Source organism: Podarcis pityusensis (assembly GCF_964106645.2).
Source record: "Podarcis pityusensis genome assembly, chromosome: 8".
NCBI lineage: Eukaryota > Metazoa > Chordata > Lepidosauria > Squamata > Lacertidae > Podarcis > Podarcis pityusensis.
In genome coordinates, this window is record NC_138033.1 from 22,102,255 (window position 1) to 22,124,734 (window position 22,480).

General features: G+C 43.9%; 1 long non-coding RNA gene across 1 annotated transcript in view; it reads right to left on the reverse strand.

Annotated features, from left to right (window-relative positions):
• LOC308482406 overlaps positions 1-17,394 on the reverse strand; it is a 320,560-nt gene extending 303,166 nt beyond the window's left edge. Inside the window, exon 1 of the long non-coding RNA XR_013989261.1 lies at positions 17,157-17,394. This is a non-coding gene — a long non-coding RNA (uncharacterized lncRNA). The remainder of the gene's footprint in view (positions 1-17,156) is intronic.
• Positions 17,395-22,480: the final 5,086 nt, after the last annotated feature.

The window sequence follows — 22,480 nt, forward strand, 5'->3', positions numbered from 1 at the left end:
ACAAAATATGCACAAATTACACATGGATTTTCCACGAGTTCTTTCATAAAGTTCACCAAAAGAAAGAGAGAGAGAGAGAGATAACAGACTGGTCAAGTGATTGAGCAGTAGCAAAACTAATGAAAAGAAATAAATAAAAAGGCTAAGACTGGTCTGGCCATCCTTATACAATGACCTGCCCTTGCCACCTCCTTTTTAACTTCCCTTCAAATTTACTTTCCATCAACAGTGACAGGAGTGAGCAAAGTTGGGGGGGGGGGTCTGACTGGGCCTTCGTTAAGAAGAGAAGAAGAAGAAGAGTTTGGATTTGATATCCCGCCTTTCACTCCCCTTTAGGAGTCTCAAAGCGGCTAATATTCTCCTTTCCCTTCCTCCCCCACAACAAACACTCTGTGAGGTGAGTGAGGCTGAGAGACTTCAAGGAAGTGTGACTAGCCCAAGGTCACCCAGCAGCTGCATGTGGAGGAGCGGAGACGCAAACCCGGTTCCCCAGATTACGAGACTACCACTCTTAACCACTACACCGCACTGGCTCTCTGTTAAGCCTAGAAGTCTTACAGACAGGACAGGACTAGTGTAAAAATCAATGGGAATTCTCCAGAGCTTATGGGCTCTGACCAAGGATCAGTAAATTGTGGCAAAATATAATTCCTAGAGAAACCTTTGTGCTGGGAACTTCCTCTTAGTAAGGGCCTTCAGCCCTCCACCTCGCACTCCTCCCCTGTCATTGTGGCCAGAAAAGGGATGGAAGGACAGAAATCGGCTGGAGGATGAGGACAGTACAGGATCTGGTATGGAAACATTTGAGCGAGGTCTTTTGGAGATTTTATTGGGAGGGGGGTGGCCAAGCTTTCCCTGAATCCATTCCAAATCGAGATGGGCAGTGTTTGCCCATCTGCAGCTCAAACTGCATTCCATCCATGCAAATTCCAGTAATGTAATGATCAAAGTTCATAAGCTGGAGACTGGCATCTTCCTGTCACAAACAATAAGGGTCCCTGACACTTGCACAGCCAGTCACCTTCCATATAGGAATCACGGTGGTAATCAACATGCTATCTGAGAAAAGGATTGCATTTTCTAGTGGTACAAGGAACATGCAACATCCCAATGGCCATGAGTACAGTGGTACCTCGGGTTAAGTACTTAATTCGTTCCGGAGGTCCGTTCTTAACCTGAAACTGTTCTTAACCTGAAGCACCACTTTAGCTAATGGGGCCTCCTGCTGTTGCCGCACCGCCGGAGCACAATTTCTGTTCTTATCCTGAAGCAAAGTTCTTAACCTGAAGCACTATTTCTGGGTTAGCAGAGTATGTAACCTGATGCGTATGTAACCTGAAGTATATGTAACCTGAGGTACCACTGTATGCTTGAGGCAAGACATACAGATTGTGCAAAAGTGGGGAAGGGTTTTGCAGGCAGGAAAACCTGGGTTCAACCTCCAAGTAGGGCTTGGAATGTCCCTTGACTGAAACCCTGGAGCTAGTATGAGCCAGATGGAGCCATGATCTGAGCCAGTAAAAGGAAGCTTTCTATGGCCCTGATGTGCACTTATTACATAATAAATGACTTGTATGAAAAGTGGAAAGACCTTGATGTAAAGATGAATTTCATATGACCAGGGAGAAGAGTTGGTGGAAGAAGATTTGAAAAATTTTAAAGTATATTTACAAAAACATTGCAAAATTAATGAATGTTAGAAGGATGTTGGAATGAAGCTATATGGTTTTAACAGAAATGTAATAAAGATTTAAGTAAAAGTTGATTGATAATGGGTAAAAATGGAAAAATTAAAGGTTAGACCGTTAAGATAAATCATAGAACAAAAATTGAGAAAGATGGAAAGAATTTGCTGAAATAGTTAACTGAACTAGAATACAAAAAGGGAGGTGTGAGGAGGTCGATGAAACAGGTAAATGAAAGGTAAAGATAAGGAATATTGGATGTGTTTTAAATGTTTTTTGTTTTACAATGTTTTTGCTTTTTTTGTTTTTATTGTTGTGCTGCATTGTTTCCTTTCTAATCTGGTTTTTATTTTCTTTTGATGTAATATATTGTAATTTTTTACTGTTTTCTTTTTTCTCTTGTTCTGTAATTGTTAAACTTTTAATAAATATCTTTAAAAAAAATAATGAAGATGAATTTCATATGGATGCAGACCCCTCCTCCACAATTTCAAAGAAGGACCCACTAACCTAGAAGCACAAAATATATTATTATAGGAGTTTTTTGGGGGGTGTCAGTCTGGATTATATTTATGGGTGCCTTCCAGGCCTCTGATTCTCTGTATCCAGTGAGGCTTAGAATCTAGTAGAAGAAGCTGCTAAAGCAGTCAGAATCTGGTTTGTAAGATTTGTAAGATTATGGCCTTAACTGGCCAGCTGAGTACCACCATTTCTATGTCCAAGCAGGTTTCCCTGCTGCCATAGAGACAAACTGGGGTAAACCTACTCCCCGCTTCACTGAGTTGGAAACAACATCACTTTGTGAGGTGGAAGAACAATAGCCAGAGTTTGTGTGTGAGTTGGAAGCTGGAGACACAGAGACTGTCCTTGATCTATGGTGGACCCAAAGGTGTGGCTTAGCAACCTCCCTGGAAACCTAATGGGGATCTGTTGGAGTGTTAACATTGTGAGTCCTTTCATCCTGTCCTCAGTTTGTATATACTTGTCAATAAAACCATATATCCTAAAGACACTTCAGTCTCCATTGACCTTCACTCCTAGGAAACCGAACTCTGGAGAGGTGCTGGCATCCTTGAAGTCTCTCATCCCTTGGAGATTAGAGTGCAGACAATGATATGGATGCTGAGCAGCTCTCCTCACTGAAATGACTGGGTGAGGATGGCTCCATCCACACAATGGAGCTTTTGCAACTAGAACAGATTGCTGGATCCTAGTACCGTCTTCCTATTTCTAGACTATTTTGTTCACTCCAGTACATGTATAGAATTTACATACAAGCATGGGGGGAATTAATATTTTATGGATTCACTTTAGAGGCACTTTTTAAAGAAAAATAAACAAACCACTGATATTATCCCCTATAAATAACTTACCAGCTTAATAAAAGAAGAAAGGAATAACTCAAGATTTTTATCTTAAAAGCTATTCTATCAAGAGGTTTATAAAGGTCTGCAAGATTTAGGTCTCTTAAACTATCTGATGGTGACAGATGATAGCACTGATGGGAATTAATGGGTTCCCAGGGCCTCATGATGACCAAAGACTCAATGAGAATTTGTCTTTGTATAAGAATTAATGGGTGGCCGTCCAGTGTAACGAGGGATCCAATTGCCAAAGCATGTAAAATTTACATATGAAACCCAAAGGTTTTATAAGTGGAAGATCTGCTGGGAAAATTCCCTGTGGGGATTGAGGAAGGAAAAAGCCAGACAGAAGGTGTGGCTAGTGGAAACATGATAAGGTTTAAGAAGAAGCAACTAGGCAAGAAGCTAGCAAACAGCTTGCAAATAAGGGGATTTGTCTCAGCTCTATTCTAGTCTTGTAACATACAAATTTACAGTGTTTTACTGTATCCATGGGTTATATCCAATGTTATTCATACTCAGAGCAGTCCCATTGAAATCAATGGACTTAAGTAACAAGGTAATTGGTTAAAATGTGTCAATGCTAAGTAGACTTTTGTTGGCTACAGTCCATTATGTCCAGGTCATTCATCTGTCTTTGTACTATTTCTTCCATCATTACTGCCATTGCTGATGTATATTGGGGTAGTCAATGTGGTAACATCCAGGCATTATTGAGCTACAGCTCCCATCAGCTTGCAAGGCCAATGATCAGGGCTGATTGCCTGTCATTGCCCAACAACACTGACTAGCCCAGAGTATATTTTTTTAATCCACACAAATGAAGAGCATACAAAAGGCACAAGGAAAGAGATGAGAAAAGGACATAGATGAAGCAAGGGATTGGAACAGGCATATGCAAATTTGGCCCTCCAGATGTTTTGGGACTACAACTCCCATCATCTCTAGCTAACAGAACCAGTGGTCAGGAATGATGGGAGTTGTAGTCCCAAAACATCTGGAGGGCCAAGTTTGCCTATGACTGGATTGGAAGGACTAGAAAGAGAGGACAGCATCCAAGTATGTAATTCAAGAGGGGAGCTGATAGAAGTGTCTTAATTTAGGCATGGTGTGGAAAAAGTGGATAGAGATAACTTATTCTCCCTCTCTCGTTATACTAGAATTCTGGTACAGTGGTACCTCGGGTTACATACACTTCAGGTTACATACACTTCAGGTTACAGACTCCGCTAACCCAGAAATAGTACCTCGGGTTAAGAACTTTGCTTCAGGATGAGAACAGAAATTGTGCTCCGGCGGCATGGCAGCAGCGGGAGGCCCCATTAGCTAAAGTGGTGCTTCAGGTTAAGAACAGTTTCAGGTTAAGAACAGACTTCTGGAACGAATTAAGTACTTAACCCGAGGTACCACTGTACATCCAATGAAGCTGAGTTTTGGAAGACCAGAACAGCCAAAATAAACCGAGCAACAGAGATGAAAATACACTATTAAAAGCCGGGCACGAGGTCAGAGAGGGAGAGAGAAGCAGGGAGCAGAGAACGGGGAAGACTAAGGGATGGTACAGTTCTGTTGTAATAATGTGAAAGCCCTAATAAACCATGGATTAAGAAAAAAAAATACTTCTTCACACAAGGCATAGCCAAGTTACAGAATTTGTCAACCACAAGAGGTAAGGATGGCTGGTTTTAAAGGAGGATTAGTCAATTTCATGGAAAACAAAGACTGCTAGCCATAATGACTGTGTTCTACCTCCACTGTCAGAGGCAGCATACCCCAAACAGTTGCTGGAAATTGAAAGTCGGGGGAGCACGGTTACACCCAACTCCTGCTTGCAGGCTTCCCATAGGCATCTCTTGGTCCATTGTGAGAATAGGGTGATGAACTAGATGGACCCGTTGCCTGATCCAGCAGGGCTCTTATTATGTTCTTATGAATTCTTGGGATATCATGTAGTTGGAACAAGATTTAAAATTGCCTTTGGGATGCAAGGAGTTGTTTTGCTTTCTTCCTTGTCGTGTGACAGAATGGCAGTATTTTAAAAAGGAACCATTGTTTACAACTGTTGTCTGCCACCCCCCAATGAAAAAAAGCAACGGGCCATAAATTAGCCCATTGTTGTGCTTTTAGCCCCAAGCTCCTCCTCACTTTGTTCTTTGTTTTCAACCCATCACTCTTGAAGCCTAACTTCAGGGGGGAAATATGAACGAAACAAATTATAATGGCCATGCCTGTGTGAGAGCGAGGAGAGCTGTGAGTCTGAACGTTCGAATGGAATGATAAATACTGTCACTTAAACCGTGTAATGAATTTTCCTGGAGATTTGTCTCAGTCTGAGGGAGGGAAGGGGGAAAGTACGAAGCTTCACTGCAAAACCTCTGCTTTTGAGCGAACTGCGTAAGATGGCCTTTATACATTATAGGAGCACTGTGGGAATTGTTAGTGGAGGCTGGTCCATTTTAGGGCAAAAGGGGCATTGTCCTAACAACCTTAGTCTGCCTGTAATCAGTCCCCAGCTGCCTGCCTTCCTACTTACAAGCAATCCAGGAGTTAGTCCTGCCCATCAGCTTTCTCCTCCTCCTCCTCCTTAATCTCAATGCTGTCCTTGTTAAACTCAGCAGGGAGAGGATGGGGGCAAAAGTAGACTTGGTTGGCTCTTCCTGTCCTTAGCTCTGGCCAATGTTTGGCATCTCTACCTTCTGCACTATCAATCCCAATGGGCACCACCCACCACCAGAAAGAACATCTCCATGGGCTCATGTTATGGCTAAACTGTAGGCTTGCCATACGCCAGGGAAATTCCTGGCATGTCCTGGTTCTGGGGTGTAAAAATGTCAGGGAAAACACAGGTATATGGCAACATGATAGCAAAAGCAGCAGAAACAGCTCAAGGAGCTTGAAATCAAATCACTATTTGGGGGGTAAGTTTCAAAAAAACCCACAACCACACATCCAAAAAACCACTCAACTATTTTGGTGGTTTCCTATAAAAAGCTCAACGACTTTGCGGGTGTCAGGAATTATACTTTTTGAAATATGGCAACCCTACTGAACTGTCATGCTGAAAGTCTTGCAGAAGTCACAGGGTGTCAGTGTTTGGAGAAAGACCTGAAGACACAGGTGTATGTGTGCGCACACACAAACACACACACGAGAGAGAGAGAGAGAGAGAGAGAGAGAGAGAGAGAGAGAGAGAGGTATGCTTTTAAACATTACTGCCATGACGCTACTTGAAGAATCCTCTTTAGAGTATGAACTCCCTAAGGCAAATGCAGAGAAGAAGCCCATGCCAAGTGACACTGAATAAGAGCGGGGGGGGGGGACACAGGGCCTTCAGGGGTCACAGCAATCCAACCTGCTCCTCAATATATGGATAGCTCCTTCATATAATCAGAGGCGTAAGTCGAATGGCCATTGAGTCTTAAGGAATACCAGCATCTAAAAGTATGGGCTCAGTCAACTCCCAGACACAGGAGTCCTTCCCTGAAGAACATGGACTCCTCAGGACAGGAGTAAAGGGATACTCATGAGTAAGCTACTTCTCACAAGCAAAGCAAATCTTTGGGCAACCCATATGGCATGCAGTTGTGTTCTGCATGGGGGCTATGAAGATTCAAGATTAAAAAACTTTAGTTGCAGACACAGAATATTGGAGCAACATCCTTGCAATAGTTCCTTGACTAGTGGGTACCTGCTGTCCTGCTGGTTACCTGACCTGTGCTTTGACTTTGGATGGCTACTTTGACCATGCTTCTCATAGCACTCCTGTGATTAGATTTTTGAATGTGTCTTGATCTTAATTCTTGTGTTTCTCTTCTATTTTGACTGCTGCAAGACTCTGTTTCTGGGACCACCCCTGTTACCTTCCAGATGCCCTCCTTGTGTGACACCTGAAGCAGGAGGACAGCTACACAAGAACCATGTGATGAATCCCACAGGGAAGGGCCTCCTACAATGCTAATGAAACATTTAAAGAGCACTTCCTTCTGGTGACTTCACCCTAGGGATGGACAATAGATAGCATTTATGGAGAGGGATCAACCACCTGATCTCTTGGCTAAGATGATAGAGGGGGGCCTTTGGTTCTCCTCTCTTCCCTCTGCAGCAGCCAGATGTCTCTCTACATGGTGAACTAGTCCATCATGCTATTCTTCCTCAGCTCCCTGCTGAAAGGATGAATGGAGGCTAGGCCTTGCCTTATGAAGAGAGCCTTGCAGTGGTGACACAGGCAAGGTAGTTGCCTCTGGATCATTTGACAATGCAACCCATTAAAGGCTCTTTCCTGCAAACATGTCCTGGAGGTAGATCATGATCATGCAATATTGCTCAAACACGTGTTATATTCAGCAAAGCAAAGCAACACAACCTCCGGAACACCCTCTCCTGCTTTCTCTTCCCTTAGTCTAGGAGAACTGCTGCAGTTTTGCCAGGAAGCTCTATCTAAACCCTCTTAATAAACCTGTTGAATTGTCAACACATGTGTTGAGCCTGAACTGATAGTCAAGCTTCAACAGAGAGCACAGAATGTGCCTAGTCAGGAGGAAAATTGCTTCCTAACATGTATAAACCAAAAGCAGTCCTAGCCTGGGAAAGGTGGATCTGGTTCTCCCCTTCCTCATTTCACTTGCAACTAGGCTGTGTACACACCATACATTTAAAGCACATCACTTTCCCCAAACTGCTCTGGGAGCTGTAGTCTGTTAAGGGTGCTGGAAGCTGTGCCTTTGGGGGGGGGGGGTAAAAGAAACAACGCTCCAGATCCAGGCTCAAAGCTAGAAGTTATATCATTGCAAAGTATGCATTACCCCTGCTCCAACAGCTCAAGGTAGCATACATTCCCCCACCCCCTCTTACGCTCACAGCAACTCTGTGATGTAAAGTACGCTGGGAAATAGTAACTGATCTTCATGGCTGAGTGGGGACCAGAACCCTGATTTCCTGGATCCTAGTCCAATGCGCTAACCACTCTACCATGCAGGATCCAAATCAAGCAGAGCAGTGATTCAACCTACACATTACATGGCTGAATTATTGTTTTCTCCATTTTTTTTTAAGAACCCAAACTGCCAAGCTGCATTTGATCAGAAAGAAGGTAAGTGTGACACAGGGGATTCAGCTACCTGGGAGGGTGATTTGCAGTGCGACTTGGATCTCAAAACCTCCCTCTTTGCCACTCTTTATCCATTTTGTCCTAGCTGGAAATGTCTGAAAACTGCTGTCTTTCCACCCGCTCCCCTTTCCTCTACCAGCACCCCTGGAAAATAATGTCCCGCACAATGTGGAATTTGCAGCAGAAATGGTATGTCCCCTTTATTTGGTCTTTAGATTATAGAACCAAAATTAAATTTAAACTCTTCACGGGGAGGTAATTTTTCCTAATCACTCACACTGCTGCACAGATCTCTACAACTTGATTACATTCTAATTAGATTAATTGGATGGAGAATAATTTCTTTCACCAGGAAGATCAACTGCAGAAGGCAAGCAGCTCTATAAATGCCAGGAAATAAAAAAGAAGAAGGGGGTGGGAATGGAAAAGAACGAATCGCATCCAAAGCTTTAAAACTCAACCACAAAATGCACAGTAATTAAATTGTTAAAGAATTTACAAGGCAAAGTGGATGAGCTTGGATTTGTCCTGCCTCCTGCACTCCCGGCCCTGCTGTAATCATTTTCTCTCCCTCCAATTCTCTGCCTTTGTCCTTAAAATGAGATGTGGAATTCCAATTCCTTCATTGATTTCCGAGATAAAAATTTAAGAAACTCCAGTAACAAAAAGGTCAGGAGCCTCCAGAGTGCATTGGAAATAGATTGCCTTTGTTAGAGGGCCAAAAAAAGATTGAGCCATATAATCTTTCAAAGACTTTGGCTTGAATACTAATGGTCATTAGTTACCTCTTCCAAAAAGCAAATGTATGCCGAGCCAGGTCAGCCTTCCCTTCATTGGGGCAGGAAGACTAATATTTAATGTTCATGTACCTGTTCACATTATACGTATATGCATAACTTCCTATGATCCTCTAACTATTCACAGATGCAAATAGGAGCACGCTTCTATTCTCACGCCAAGAATCGCTCCCTGAGGTCTGCCTATCACCACCATTCCACATTGCTGAAGGCTCTATTTCATTTGCTCTCCATTAACCCGACCTCCTACGGTTTAAAAGCCAAGAGAAGGCTTCCTGCTTTACTTGCAGAAAGAGGGTATTACGTCAGCTCTAGAGAGAGGAGTCGCATGCCCAACCCTGTCATCATAAAACAGTGCCCTGCTAAATCAGGCCCATCCAGTCCAGCTCTCTGTTTCACAGCGGCCAACGAGATGCCCATCGGAAGCAGGACAAATGCTATGCACAGATGGAAATTTAGAAATAACCAGTCACGTAGCATGGGGGCGGCACAAGGGCACTTGCCCTGGGTGTAAAATTATTAGGGGTGCAACATTTCAACACCCAGTGCTGCCTCAATACAGCTGTGCACTTCTGTCTCTGGGCTCTGTTGAAAATGGCTTCTCCATGCGAACCAGGAAGTGACCTCTCCAGACAATGGAATGACTCTTTCTTTTCTTATATGAATGAATTAAATGAAAACACAGATTAAAGGTTGGGAAGGATAGAACCACAATAGTCCATTGGCAGAATTTCCCCACTGATTCTTCTAGTCCAGAAGTAGTCCTCCAGAGATTGTTGGACCTTGCCTCTCATCAGCCCCTGCCAACATGGCCCAATGATCAGGAATGATAGGGGTTTTCCAACTACACATGGAAGGCACTACGTTGGCTACGCATTGTAGGCTATGGATGACACTATCAATACTACATGGAACAACCAGAAGCTCATTATTGATGGGTGTCATGATTAGAAGCATCAGGGCCACATTCACCTGTAGAGAGAATTGAACACTACAATTACTGCCTTGTGAAGTTTAAAACCTACCTGCTATGTTTTTCCTTAAATATTTAACCTTCAGCAGTCAAGCTAAGGAGAACAAAAGTGACTATATACATTACAGCCATTTTATGGCCACAATTATTCCAATCCCTGGTGAGTTACAAGACAGTTGAGGAGGGGAGGGAAACCCCCGTATCTACCCCAATACCCAGCAAAGAAGCAAAGTGTGCTGATCCACAGCTGTATTTCAGATCATCAGTGCTAAATGATAGTATCTTGTGTGCTTCATTCTAACTTGCAGCAATTTATTTCACTGGGGGAATTGTGGCAGATTTATGCCTTGCTAGTTCAATGGCTTTGCATGCCATACGGATGGTTCACTTTGAATGTTAAGCGAGCTCCAGAGGTTGAAATATGAGAGAGTATTTGGATAAGGATGATGGGCCACCAGGAAGACATAATCCACAGGAATAATGACAGTGGTCTACCAAAGCCAAAGCAAGTACTTAATTTAATAGCTAAGAGCTCTATTAAAGGGATTAGGTCTATATCCCATAACTTGAAGTGCTTAGGATGCAATGTAAAGATACCCCACAATGGCAGGGTGTTTTGTTTTGGTTTTTTCATAGCAGTGGGATCACCACAACATCTGCAGCCCATGGTGGCCAGATGAGGGGCAGAAAAAATGTTGTGCCATCCTACAACTGGCACATCAATTGTGCCTATAAGAAGAAGAAGAAGAGAAGAAGAGTTTGGATTTGATATCCTGCCTTTCACTCCCCTTCAGGAGTCTCAAAGCGGCTAACATTCTCCTTTCCCTTCCTCCCCCACAACAAACACTCTGTGAGGTGAGTGGGGCTGAGAGACTTCAAAGAAGTGTGACTGGCCCAAGGTCACCCGGCAGCTGCATGTGGAGGAGCGGAGACGCGAACCCGGTTCCCCAGATTACGAGACTACAGCTCTTAACCACTACACCACACTGGCTCTCTATGCCATCACACAACAGGCAGTAGAGGCTGGTGCCCATTCGGAGTGGTAGGGTAGGAGGCAAAGAGCCCAACAGTAGGTGGAGAGCCAATGATAGGCATAGCCAACTTATCCTGAAATTGTGCTCCAGCGGCGCGGCAGCAGCAGGAGGCCCCATTAGCTAAAGTGGTGCTTCAGGTTAAGAACAGTTTCAGGTTAAGAATGGACCTCTGGAACGCATTAAGTTCTTAACCTGAGGTACCACTGTATATGCTATATGGTAATTTATGGACCTAATAGATATCTAAAGCCATTTGCACATAACAAAATATATATTTTATAAAAGTAATTGATATAGAAATGAGCAAACCAGTGATATTTTAGGGAGCAGGCTAGCAGGTGGGGCCCATTACTTACATCATAGGAACTTACACAGCACAAAACACTGTTGCTTTATGTAGGTTTTATTTTATTTTTTTTTTAGCTTATATTTTGGAAATGTACATCCAGGTTTTTTTCCTTTAATTTTTTTTTGGGGGGGCCCAAGAGAGTGGGGCCCTAAGCTGTAGCTTGTTTAGCTCATACATAAATCTGGCACTGGTACTTGCTAGCAGGCATAAACAGCTTAAGCTGGATCTAAGGGAGCTGTGTTTTCTCTCCCCTGTACCTAAGAACATAACAAGAGAGCCCTGTTGGATCAGGCTAAAAACCCATCTAGTACAACATTCTGTTCTCAGAGTGGCTAACTGTCTGCTTATGGGAAACTCACAAGGAGACCTGGGAGCAATAGCAACTCTCCACACTTCTGATTCCCACCAACATTTGCCACCCTGAGTTTGCTGCAGGAATTGTGGGGTACAAATTTGATTTTCAATAATACATTAACAAGAACCCTATCATCTGCTGGTTTAAGGGCCTGCACATCAACCGAATTGAGGCTGTTACTTTTTTTAGAGCTGAAACCTGTAATTATTTATACTTATAAATTACGTTATTTCTGCTGAACTTTGTGCTATTTGTTTCCGCCTGTTAACATACCACGCAAGTTGGTTGTTAGGAAGAACACTGCAAGAACTGGAGGGGGAGATCTTTGCAGGCAGAAGGTGCCGTCTAATTTATTAGTAACAGGAATTATTAATAGTGAGAGCAGACATCTTAAGTGAGGGGAATTTAATAGTCTGCAGTTTGAAAATGTGTGAAATCAATTTCATTTGCAGAAACTCGAGACCTTGTGATGTTGGGATTGAAAATGAGATTGCGTTACTTGCTTTTGAAATAAAAGTATTTTCTTCTGGTGTTACAAACATCTTCAAGATGTCAAAACACTGCTCACATCACACACATAGCTATAAAGCAAATGGTCTGCAAATAATCTTTTGAAAGAGTTTACAGAGTTATAATTAGAGGGGGGTGGAATTGTGAAATTCTCTCAGGTGGTGCGCACGAATTTTGCCATGCTTACTTTTGCTGCTTTGCTCCTTGTGCTACTTTGAAGGTGGTCCTTCCTTTGAGTCTACACTGTGCAACCTTCCCGGGTGCCCCACATGTCAACCACGGAGCCTTTTCAGATCAGGAAGTAGTGTGGGGAACTGGGGAGGCTGACTGATTACTTCCCTTGATCAGGACACTATACTTCTGTTGATGCAGCCTAGAATTGCACTAGCATTTTTTTGTTGCTGCATCACACTGTTGACTCATCTTAAGCTTGTGGTCTACAAAGACCCCTAGATCCTTTTTCACATGTACTACTGGCAAGCCAGGTGTCTCCCATCTTCTATTTGTGGAACTGGTTCTTCCTGCTGTAGTGCAGAACCTTACATTTGTCTCTATTAAAATTTGTTTTGTTAGTTTGGCCCAGTTCTCTAAGCTGTTAAGGTCATCTTGAATCCTGAGTCTCTCTTCTGAGGCATTAGCTACCCCTCCCAGTTTTGGTGTTATCTGCATATTTGATGATCACCCCCTTAATTCCTTCATCCAAATTGTTTATAAATACATTGAACAACAGTCCCAGGACAGAATCCAGCAGCACCCCACTTGTCACTTTTCCAGGATGATGAGGAACCATTTTCAGATCTTCCTCATTTCTAAACTCCATGCTAGGTCAACCAAAATATCAAAAAATAGTACACAATATCTCAGGTTCTCCAGAACTCATCATCAGACAGATGGTAAACATAGCAAGTGGGAAAAGAAAACAATGACTGATGTTGAAAACATAGAGGCTTCTTCTGATCACAGTCTTAAGATGGAAAAGGGAAGTAGGCACTGCCTTCATATGGATTGGATTTCTCTTGTGGCTGCTGCTGTAATGCAGACCTCACTTACCTGGGAATTGGTTGTTGCCATTTTTGTGTTTCCTAGGGTGAAGTCAAATCACGGCATTAGCAGCACCAAAGTGCTGGGGTGCAAGCCTGGGCAGTGTGTATGGAGGTCCTGGGTTGCCCAGACAACAAGACCCTCTTCTTGGTCTTACTGGTGTGGTCCAAAGGAAGCAGAGCAATATGTTTGGCACCAGCTTGGCTGCAGGAGTTACCAGAAAAAGGCATATAAGCCACAATCCAACCATATTTGGGACTCCACTCTGTGTAGGGTTTTCTCCTTCTCCCGAAGATATCCTGCAAGACAGCAGAGGTTTAGGATCAGAGTTTTTCTTCTCCTACACGGGCTACCTTCCCAGGTTGGTGAGCCCGATCTGCCCCTCACTTCCCTCTTTAGCACATGCAGAAACCACCTTCTTGACTGTTGGACCCACTATTGGTCTCATCCACTCAATCTGCCAAACCTGTCTTCTCATGCAGGGGAAGTCCCTAACTCACTCAGTGTTTGAGACCCATCGGCTATCCTCACCTGGTTTAGTCAGCCAGTAGAAGCCATTCTTGGGGTGTGGATGCTCTGACAGCTTCTGGGAGCCAAAGGTGAGAATAAGCCACACTCAGTTTAGTAGGACTTACTTCTGAGTAGCCACAGCTAGGATTATGACATACCTTTACATTTTGTGTTTTTCACTTCTGTTGTTTTTTAAAAAATGGATTTACTACTTTCTCTACTGCTACTTTGTTTTGCTAATAGTGACCACTCCCTCCCCTTTCCAAGTGCAAGCAATCTCCTTTTGTTGTGGCCACATTTCCCACATCCTGTCCCAGCCTAAGTAAATTAAAGTAGCAGTCGATTATGTCCCATAGTTAACAATCTGCCCCTTAATCATCATCATAATGTCTTTCTGCCATTTCCTATAAACCTGCACAAATACCTCTTGGGCTCATAAACTCTTCTCAGGTTTATGTCACCCATCAAACAGCAAGGAGCTCATAAACAAGATATATACTTAATTTTTCCACTAATTAAATATGTTATAGTTTGTTTTATTCCTCCCGAAATAATGTTTATAATATGCAGCTTTGTAGAAAGCTGAGGAGGAAGCATTGATGGAGAAATCTCTCCCACTTAGGCTTGTAGTTGGGCTTGAGGAAAACAACAGCAACACTTTCCCGCAAACGTGGAAAATGACTGTTTATTTCAGGGGTCAGCAAACTTTTTCAGCAGGGGGCCAGTCCACTGTCCCTCAGACTTTGTGGAGGTCCGGACTATATATTTTTTGGGGGGGGGAATGAATGAATTCCTATGCCCCACAAATAACCCAGAGATGCATTTTAAATAAAAGGACACATTCTACTCATGGAAAAACACACTGATTCCCGGACTGTCCACGGGCCAGATTGAGAAGGCGATTGGGCTGGATCTGGCCCTCAGGCCTTAGTTTGCCTACCCATGGTTTATTTCAAGCTGAATTGTTAGTGGGAGAGCATGACACCCCCCAAAATATGCATTTTGAGTGCTGCGCAGGACCACAGTGCCAAAATAGTGCTTTTTCAGAGTGAGATTGTGGTGTGGGGGTGTGACATTGCAGCAACACATATTGTTGTTGTTTTGGTGTTGTGCTCTCGCGTGAAGAAACCCAAGATGTCCTGATCAGTTGAAGGGCATGGGAATAGGGTCATTGGATTAAATGAATGGTAGGAAATTCTGGACAGGTGAAAGGAAGTGTGTGTGTGTGTTTTTCCAATTACAATCCAATAATAGCCTCAGTATAGCAATACCAATTTACAATACAACTATTAATACCAATCATTCAAATACCAAGTTATATAATTTAGATAAGGTGGCCCCCCACGTGCTAGAATTGATGACATAGTTGTTTGCTTTATTTCTGGGTTCCAAAATCTTATTAATTTCCATTACATTCCAGTTATAATAATAATCCCTTATACAATAACTGCAATATTGAGAACTTCTATTTGTGTCGACACATTGCCTGATTTTTAAAACTACAAGTGAGGAACTCAAACTATATCCTTGTTCTTCCTAAGTGTGGCAATTATTCTGAAAGGGAGTCCCCCCCCCCACTCAATCAAACAATGGAATGTGGGGATGGTCATCAACTTATTTTTTTATTTCAACAAATTATATATCACTTAGTTACAGTTGTCTCTATGTGGCGTGCAAGGAACTTAAAACAATTTAAACAGGAATGAAACTATAAAATTAAAATTCAGTTAAAATGCCTGCTGGAATAAGACAAAACAAAAGCCTCAGTAGGTGCCAGAAGTTCAACAGGGAGGAGGCCTGCCTGACATCAACTGGAAGGAAGCTTCCGTAAAACTGGGCCCACAAAACTAAACACAGTTACTGGTAGATACAATCCGTACATTGGAGCCATGGGGGACCACAGACAGAAACTCCCACAAAGACCTCTTTGATGATCTCATTGGTCCAAATTGTTAAGGGCCTTGTAAATTATTACATATGCTAGCATATGGACACTCAGTGCAGACATTTGAGCACCAGATAGACTGAGGGGGAATGGTGGGGGCCGCCGCCCCTTCTCCTGAACCTTCCTGAGAATGGGAGGACAGTATAGAATTAGAACAGTGGTTTGCAGAAGGTCATAGTTCAGAGTCTGCAGAGGGGAGAAGCTGGGAAATATTGGAGCAGGAGGAAGAAGAAGCACCAGGAGAGAGACAGCTGACAGATCAGTGTCTCTGGAAAGCATTCCTGACCCCCTCTCCTAGGACCAAGCGTGCATTGAGAGTAGTAGAGCAGAAAGCTCAGAGGCAGAAAGCTCAGATTAGCTGACACAGGGGTGACATAGAATAGGAGAGATGGAGGGGGTGGGACTTTACTTGGAGCAACACCATGATCTAGGGGAGACTGCATTCCTTCATGTCTCTCTGTGAATATTGAATAAATAACTTGGTAAGAACTTTTATTGTTTATGCTTCTTGGCTGCCACCGTGGGAGGGATCGGATTCCCTGAAGACTGACACCAAAGTTTTATGCAGAAAATCATAGAGGGTAAAATAATTAATAACTACTACAAACCCTCCAACATTTTGGGAGGGCAAAATGGGACACACACACACACACACACACACAGACCATCCCACTGCCCCCGTTGCTCGCCCACATGCCTGCTGACCACCACTAACCACCCACCCGCTCATTGCTCACTGCCACCCATCACCATCTGCCACCCACCTTACCCAAGGGGCTGATGGGAGTTGTAGTCCCAGAAAGGCACCATGTTGGCGGGGAAGGGAAAGCTGCCACCACCTCAGGAGCTGCTTCTGCAGCCCACATCATCAGGCTGTAGGAAATCGGGGAGCAACGAGACAAAGGCAGAGCTTGAGGATCCTTCAAAGAAAGCAGGGCCACCCTGCTTAAAACAGGGCATTTGGCAGGTTGCTACTAGTCACCATGACTGTAAATTGCTTCCAATATCAGAGTTGATATGCCCATCTAGTCCAGCATCCCATTCTCACAGTGGTCAACTTATTGGGATGCAAAAGCGCTCTCCCAACTTGTGATTCCCAGCCACTGGAATTCAGAGATATAAATTTAGTTAGTTAATTATTATCACATTTCTATACTGATTTTTTGTCTATTGTTACTGTTGAAGAGATTAATGAATGACCGGGGGGGGGGGGGAACCATCTAAAGGGCTGTCAAACATCTAAAGGGCTGTCCATGGAAGGTGAAGCAAGCTTGTTTTCTGCTACTCCAGAGGGTTGGACCTGATGCCGTGACTTCCAATTACAAGAAAGAAGATTCTGACTACCGTATTTTTTGCTCCACAAGACACACTTTTTTCCTCCTAAAAAGTAAGGGGAAATGTCTGTGTGTCTTATGGAGCAAATGTGTGGTTGATCGCTGGCTCCCTTTTTGGCCCCGCCCCATTGCCCAGGCCTCCATTGTTGAACGTTCTGTAGACGGAGGCTGTTTATTTCCCCAGCGACATGTGACTGGCTGATTAGATTATCTGTCTGGAAACTGTAGAAACGGCTCCCTTTCCTTTCCTAAAGAAGCTGCAGAACTGTGAGCTGATCCCCCCAAAAACGGGGCTTTTCCCCTTTGCAAAAGAAGCTGCACAACTTTGAGCTGATTCTCAAAAAAGGGACTTTTCCCCTTTGCAAAAGAAGCTGCACAACTGTGAGCTGATCCCCCCCCCCCCCAGAATGGGACTTTCCCCCTTTCCTCCTCTAAAAGCTAGGTGCGTCTTATGGTCAGGTGCATCTTATGGAGAGAAAAATATGGTAAACGGTAGGAAGAACTTCCTGATTGTAAGAGCTATTCAACAGCAGAACAAACTCCCTTGGAAGGAGGTGGACTCTCCTCCACTGGAGGTTTTTAAGCAGCCTTTGTCAAGGATCTTTAATTGTGATTCCTGCATTGCAGGGGGTTCGGTAAGATGACCCTCAGGGTCACTTTCAACTCTAAACATTCATGGTTCTACCTACATGCAGAAAATATAAAAAAGGTAAAGGACCCCTGACAGTTAAGTCCAGTCGCAGATGACTCTGGGGTTGTGGTGCTTATCTCACTTTAAAGGCCAAGGGAGCTGGCGTTCGTCCACAGACAGTTTTTCCCGGTCTATTTAAATCGATTTTTCACATCTTGAAAAGAAAAGTGGCCAGATAACAGGTGATAAGGAACACCTTCGTCCGAGTAGACCATAGAGGGCTGCTTGAATAGATAGTCTGACCTGATGTAAGGTAGCTTTCTATGCTATATGTGTAGCACTAACCTCCTTCCCTACAGACTTTTAAAAGTCCAATGCAAGAGAAGAATAGTACTATAATCACAGCGGACACGGGGGTGGGAAAGTCGGTATCCAAACCCATTGAAATGGAAACATAATCTGTCTGCACAAAAGATCAGCAAATTTTCATATGCCATCTCCCTGAAAACCAAATCAATTTATTATGATATCCGCTATTATGAAAAATGCCGAAGATTTGTAATAATGATTAATTGAGCACTTATTGCAAAGCCTGACCCACATTTCCCAGCCCTCTCTAAAAAGGATTTGAGACATAACAAAAAGCAACACAATGCCAATCACACATTTGGTTGCAAGTAAATAATAATAATAATAATTGCTTTTTAAAAAAGAATAAAATAATGTAACCGGCTTTACAGAATACCCATGAATTGTTAATGCTCTCTGGAAATTACCGTGGATAAAAATGACAGGAAATCTAAGTTGTTATTTTGCCCGTTGAAGGATAATACTGTCACTGCCATTGAGGATTTGGAGAAACAGCCCTTTCCTTAAAAGCGGATGTTTCAGCAAGAAGAGTTTGCAAGGGGAACAAAAGCTTTAAATCCTGACTCACTTATGCTACACTTTGTAGATATGTACGAGCCCTTATCCTCCGTTGCTTCTGGTATTCTTTATTTATTTATTGAATGCATTTTTGTTCCACTCTTCAGTCAAAATGGCTCACAGAGAAGCTTACGGATCAATTATTATTATTTAAGGACCTCTGTACAAGTTTACAGTGTAAAAGACTTAACACAAAAGGAAATGCGGAAAGGGAAGGAGGAGGAAGGAAAGCAAACTCAGGCAGCAGTTCTTAAAGCTGAAGTTTTTAATCAGCTAGGATAGAAGCAGCTAGGATAGTCTGATGGCATTGCTAGTAGTTGACAATGAAGCAGAACCAAATGCAGCTGGTATCACAGCAGAGTCATGATGGGATAAGCTTGCTTCCCTGCTGCAGTCTGCTGATGGGATGGAATTACCTTTCTCTTTTTCTAGAAGCAGCACAATATGAAAAATGGCAACAGCTCCATTGCTGCAACCTACAAAACTGCTACAACCACTAGCAGGTCCCACCAAGGCACCAAGCTGTAGACCAATGGAAGGACCATTTTCAATTACGAGACAGAGTGTAATGCCAGCAATGGAGCAGAACTAGGTTTGTTATGCCTGTTTTGTTCCAGATCCTCACATTGGAGTTTAGGATTAAGCAGAAGACAATTTAAATATACAGTGGTACCTCAGGTTAAGTACTTAATTTGTTCCGGAGGTCCATTCTTAACCTGAAACTGTTCTTAACCTGAAGCACCACTTTAGCTAATGGGGCCTCCTGCTGCCGCTGCACTGCTGGAGCACGATTTCTGTTCTCATCCTGAAGCAAAGTTCTTAACCTGAAGCACTGGGTTAGTGGAGTCTGTAACCTGAAGCGTATGTAACCTGAAGTGTATGTAACCTGAGGTACCACTGTATATATATATATATATATTCATCATATCCTCTGAGTGATCTTCATTTCATGATGTGATACAAAGACAAGCCAGGTTGCAAGATTCAGGACAGATAAATGAAACCACGTCTTCACACAGCACATAGTTAAACTATAGGACTTGCTTCTGCAGGAGGCAGCAGATGGCTTTAAAATAGAATTAGATAACTTCTTGGGGGATAAGGCTCTGAATGGCTACTAGCCATCATGGCCATGTTCTACCTCCACTGTCAGAGGCAGTATACCTCTGAATACCAGTCGCTGGGAATTGCAGGTTGGCAGAGTGCTCTTGTACCCGGGTCCTGCTTGCAGGTTTCCCCACAGACATCTGGTTGGCCACTACAAGAACAGGATCATAGACTTGTAGAATTGACAGGGAGCTTGAGGGTCATCCAACCCCCTGCAATGCCGGAATCTCAACTAGATCTTCCTCTGCTTTAAAACCTCCAAGGAAGGAGAGTCCTTCACCTCTCTTGGGAGTCTGTTGGACTAAATGGGCCATTGGTGTGACCCAAAAAGTTCTTCATAGAACTCAGGTCCATTGCTTTTAATATGTGTATTCTGTGTTGAACCTAGTTGGAGGCAACCCTAGGATTCCAGGCCAGTCCTGTGGCTAACCAGGAAATATCCTCCCATCATGATTTCCTACAGATCAAAGCTTTCCACGTTGGACACATGGAAAATGGCCTCCCATATTTCTGTTTAGATGCTCAGCAATGGTACACTACAGGTTCCCGTTTGCCTGGGCTGCCACTGCAGGATTCCCATCAAGCCAAAGGGATTCCCATAAGCAGCACTGTCGCTTTGTTACAGCCTGCTCTGTCTCTGAGAAAGCAAATGACAATTAATTTGCAAAAGAGCCTCAGAGAATTTTTTATTAGCATTATTTAAAAAGCTGGCTTCATTTGTTTCCCTCCGTTTGAAGGCGCATAATGGGCTCAATGCCTCTGAGCGCTTCACAAGCCCCACAGTGCTTTGGTGACACTTGATATAAAGTGCCCTGTGATAATGAATGAACTTGGTGCCGAGCGCAGCCAAGGGTGGGTTCATTGGCGCGTCTGCAGAGTGTCACATGGCCACAATTTTTATTGGAATTCCCGTAATTAATGTACTTTATAGCTGAATTCCAGCCAGAGCACCACCCAGCCCCATTTTTCCTCTTTAGCCTAGCATTTTAAGGGGCTGACAGAAAGGACTTGGCCATTTCCCATCACATCCTGCATAAGAACAGAAGATGAGCCTGCTGGAGCAGGCAAGTGGCCCCTCTGGTCCAGCGTTTGAGCACAAGAGCACTTTCCCCTCCTCGGGAGGGGAATAACATCAGCTGTCATTCAAAGGCATTACTTCCTCTGACTGTGGAAGCAGAGCAGAACCATCATGGATAGTATCCATTAATAACCGCCTCCCAATCGCCCAAGCCATCTAAGTCGGTAGCCATCACTGCATCCTATGAAAGTGAGTTCCATAGCTTAACAATGGAGCCAGTGTGGTGTAGTGGTTAAGAGCAGTGGACTCGTAATCTGGTGAACCGGGTTCGATTCCCCGCTCCTCCACATGCAGCTGCTGGGTGACCTTGGGCTAGTCACGATTGAGTGGACCCCTGGCCACATCATCCCCTGGCCAGCCAATCGGCTGGTCTGGGGGGGCGTGGCTTGCGCAATATCACACTAGCGCGGCCAGGGATCTCCCTCTTTTGCCGCCTCAGCTCATCGGGTTTCCCACCCTCCCACACTTTAGGTTTTCCTTTTGACCTTGCTATGGACCTCGGTTGGTCGCCGTTAAGGGGCCTGGTAGGATTTTTTTCCACTTGGCAAATTAGCACCAGCCACTTGGTTTTTTGCCTACCTCATGGCAAATCGCCACAACTTCCTCGGCATTGGCGGTTAGGCATTGGTAGGAGTATTGTCATGTAGATGAAGGTGGGGAGGAAGCGCTGTCACCTTCCCCAAATATCGAAGGGTAGTCCGGTAAAGGATTCGGGGGGGGTGGCCCTGTCTGAAGCCTATGGAGGTGAGGGCCTAAGGCACGCCCCCGAGCGGTGACCCCGAGGGAGTTCCTAGTTGATGTGCATCAGCAGGACTCCCCCTACTGGTGGTTAACCCTTCCCGGTCTTCAAGCAATCGGGCTGAAGCCGGATAGTCGGTTAGGACCAATGCCTAAGCTAATACCGCTCATTCCTGTAACCAATAAAGTTGTGGCCATTTTTTGCCCATTAACCTAAATATTTGTGTCATGTGTCTTTATTTCCACCGGGGGGTAGGTGGGAACTCGCCACGCAATAAATCAAATCAAATCATGCCTGTTATGAAATCCAAAGGGCCATACATGAGGTTTCCTACTGATCATCCATCCATCTGCCCAGACCTGCTTTACTTGGTGGCATTATATACCTTCAAGCCATTCCCTGGGACCTCACATTGTTGGGAGCTAATGGGTACATCGGGGACCAGAGGAAATGCCATTGTCATACGTTTTAGTGGTGTTCACAGCAGACCACTCCGAGAGAGATGGCTCCAAACTTTACCTCCTAACGTGCAATCAAGATGAAATTGATTTTCTTGCTGTGCCATGAGTGACAGCAGCTGAGCTAGTGCCTGTGAGTTCATCACTCAACTGCCGCAATATCAATTGACAGTTTCCTTGTAGATTGATGAGCAGATTGTCCCTGCTCCATTCTTTCAGTGTATCCTCATTCATGCCTTCCACTCCTCCTGAACTTCTCTTTACCTGGGCAAGCTTCTAAAATTAATTCTCATCTTGGATCATGAAGTTTGCCCCTGTCTTGCCAGGCCTTTCTAAGGATGGAGTACTCATTCAAAGCAGGGATTCTTAGCCATGCCAGCATCACTCCTCAAAGTGCAGTGAGCAGGATTAAGGCAAACACAGTAAGCATCAGTATCTGGTTTAACCCCTAACATGCCATCCAGAAGAAATTGTCTGTAAATCCCTCCCCTTGCTTTTGGCCAAAGTGGCTGAAATTTATAGGCACTCTTAATCCA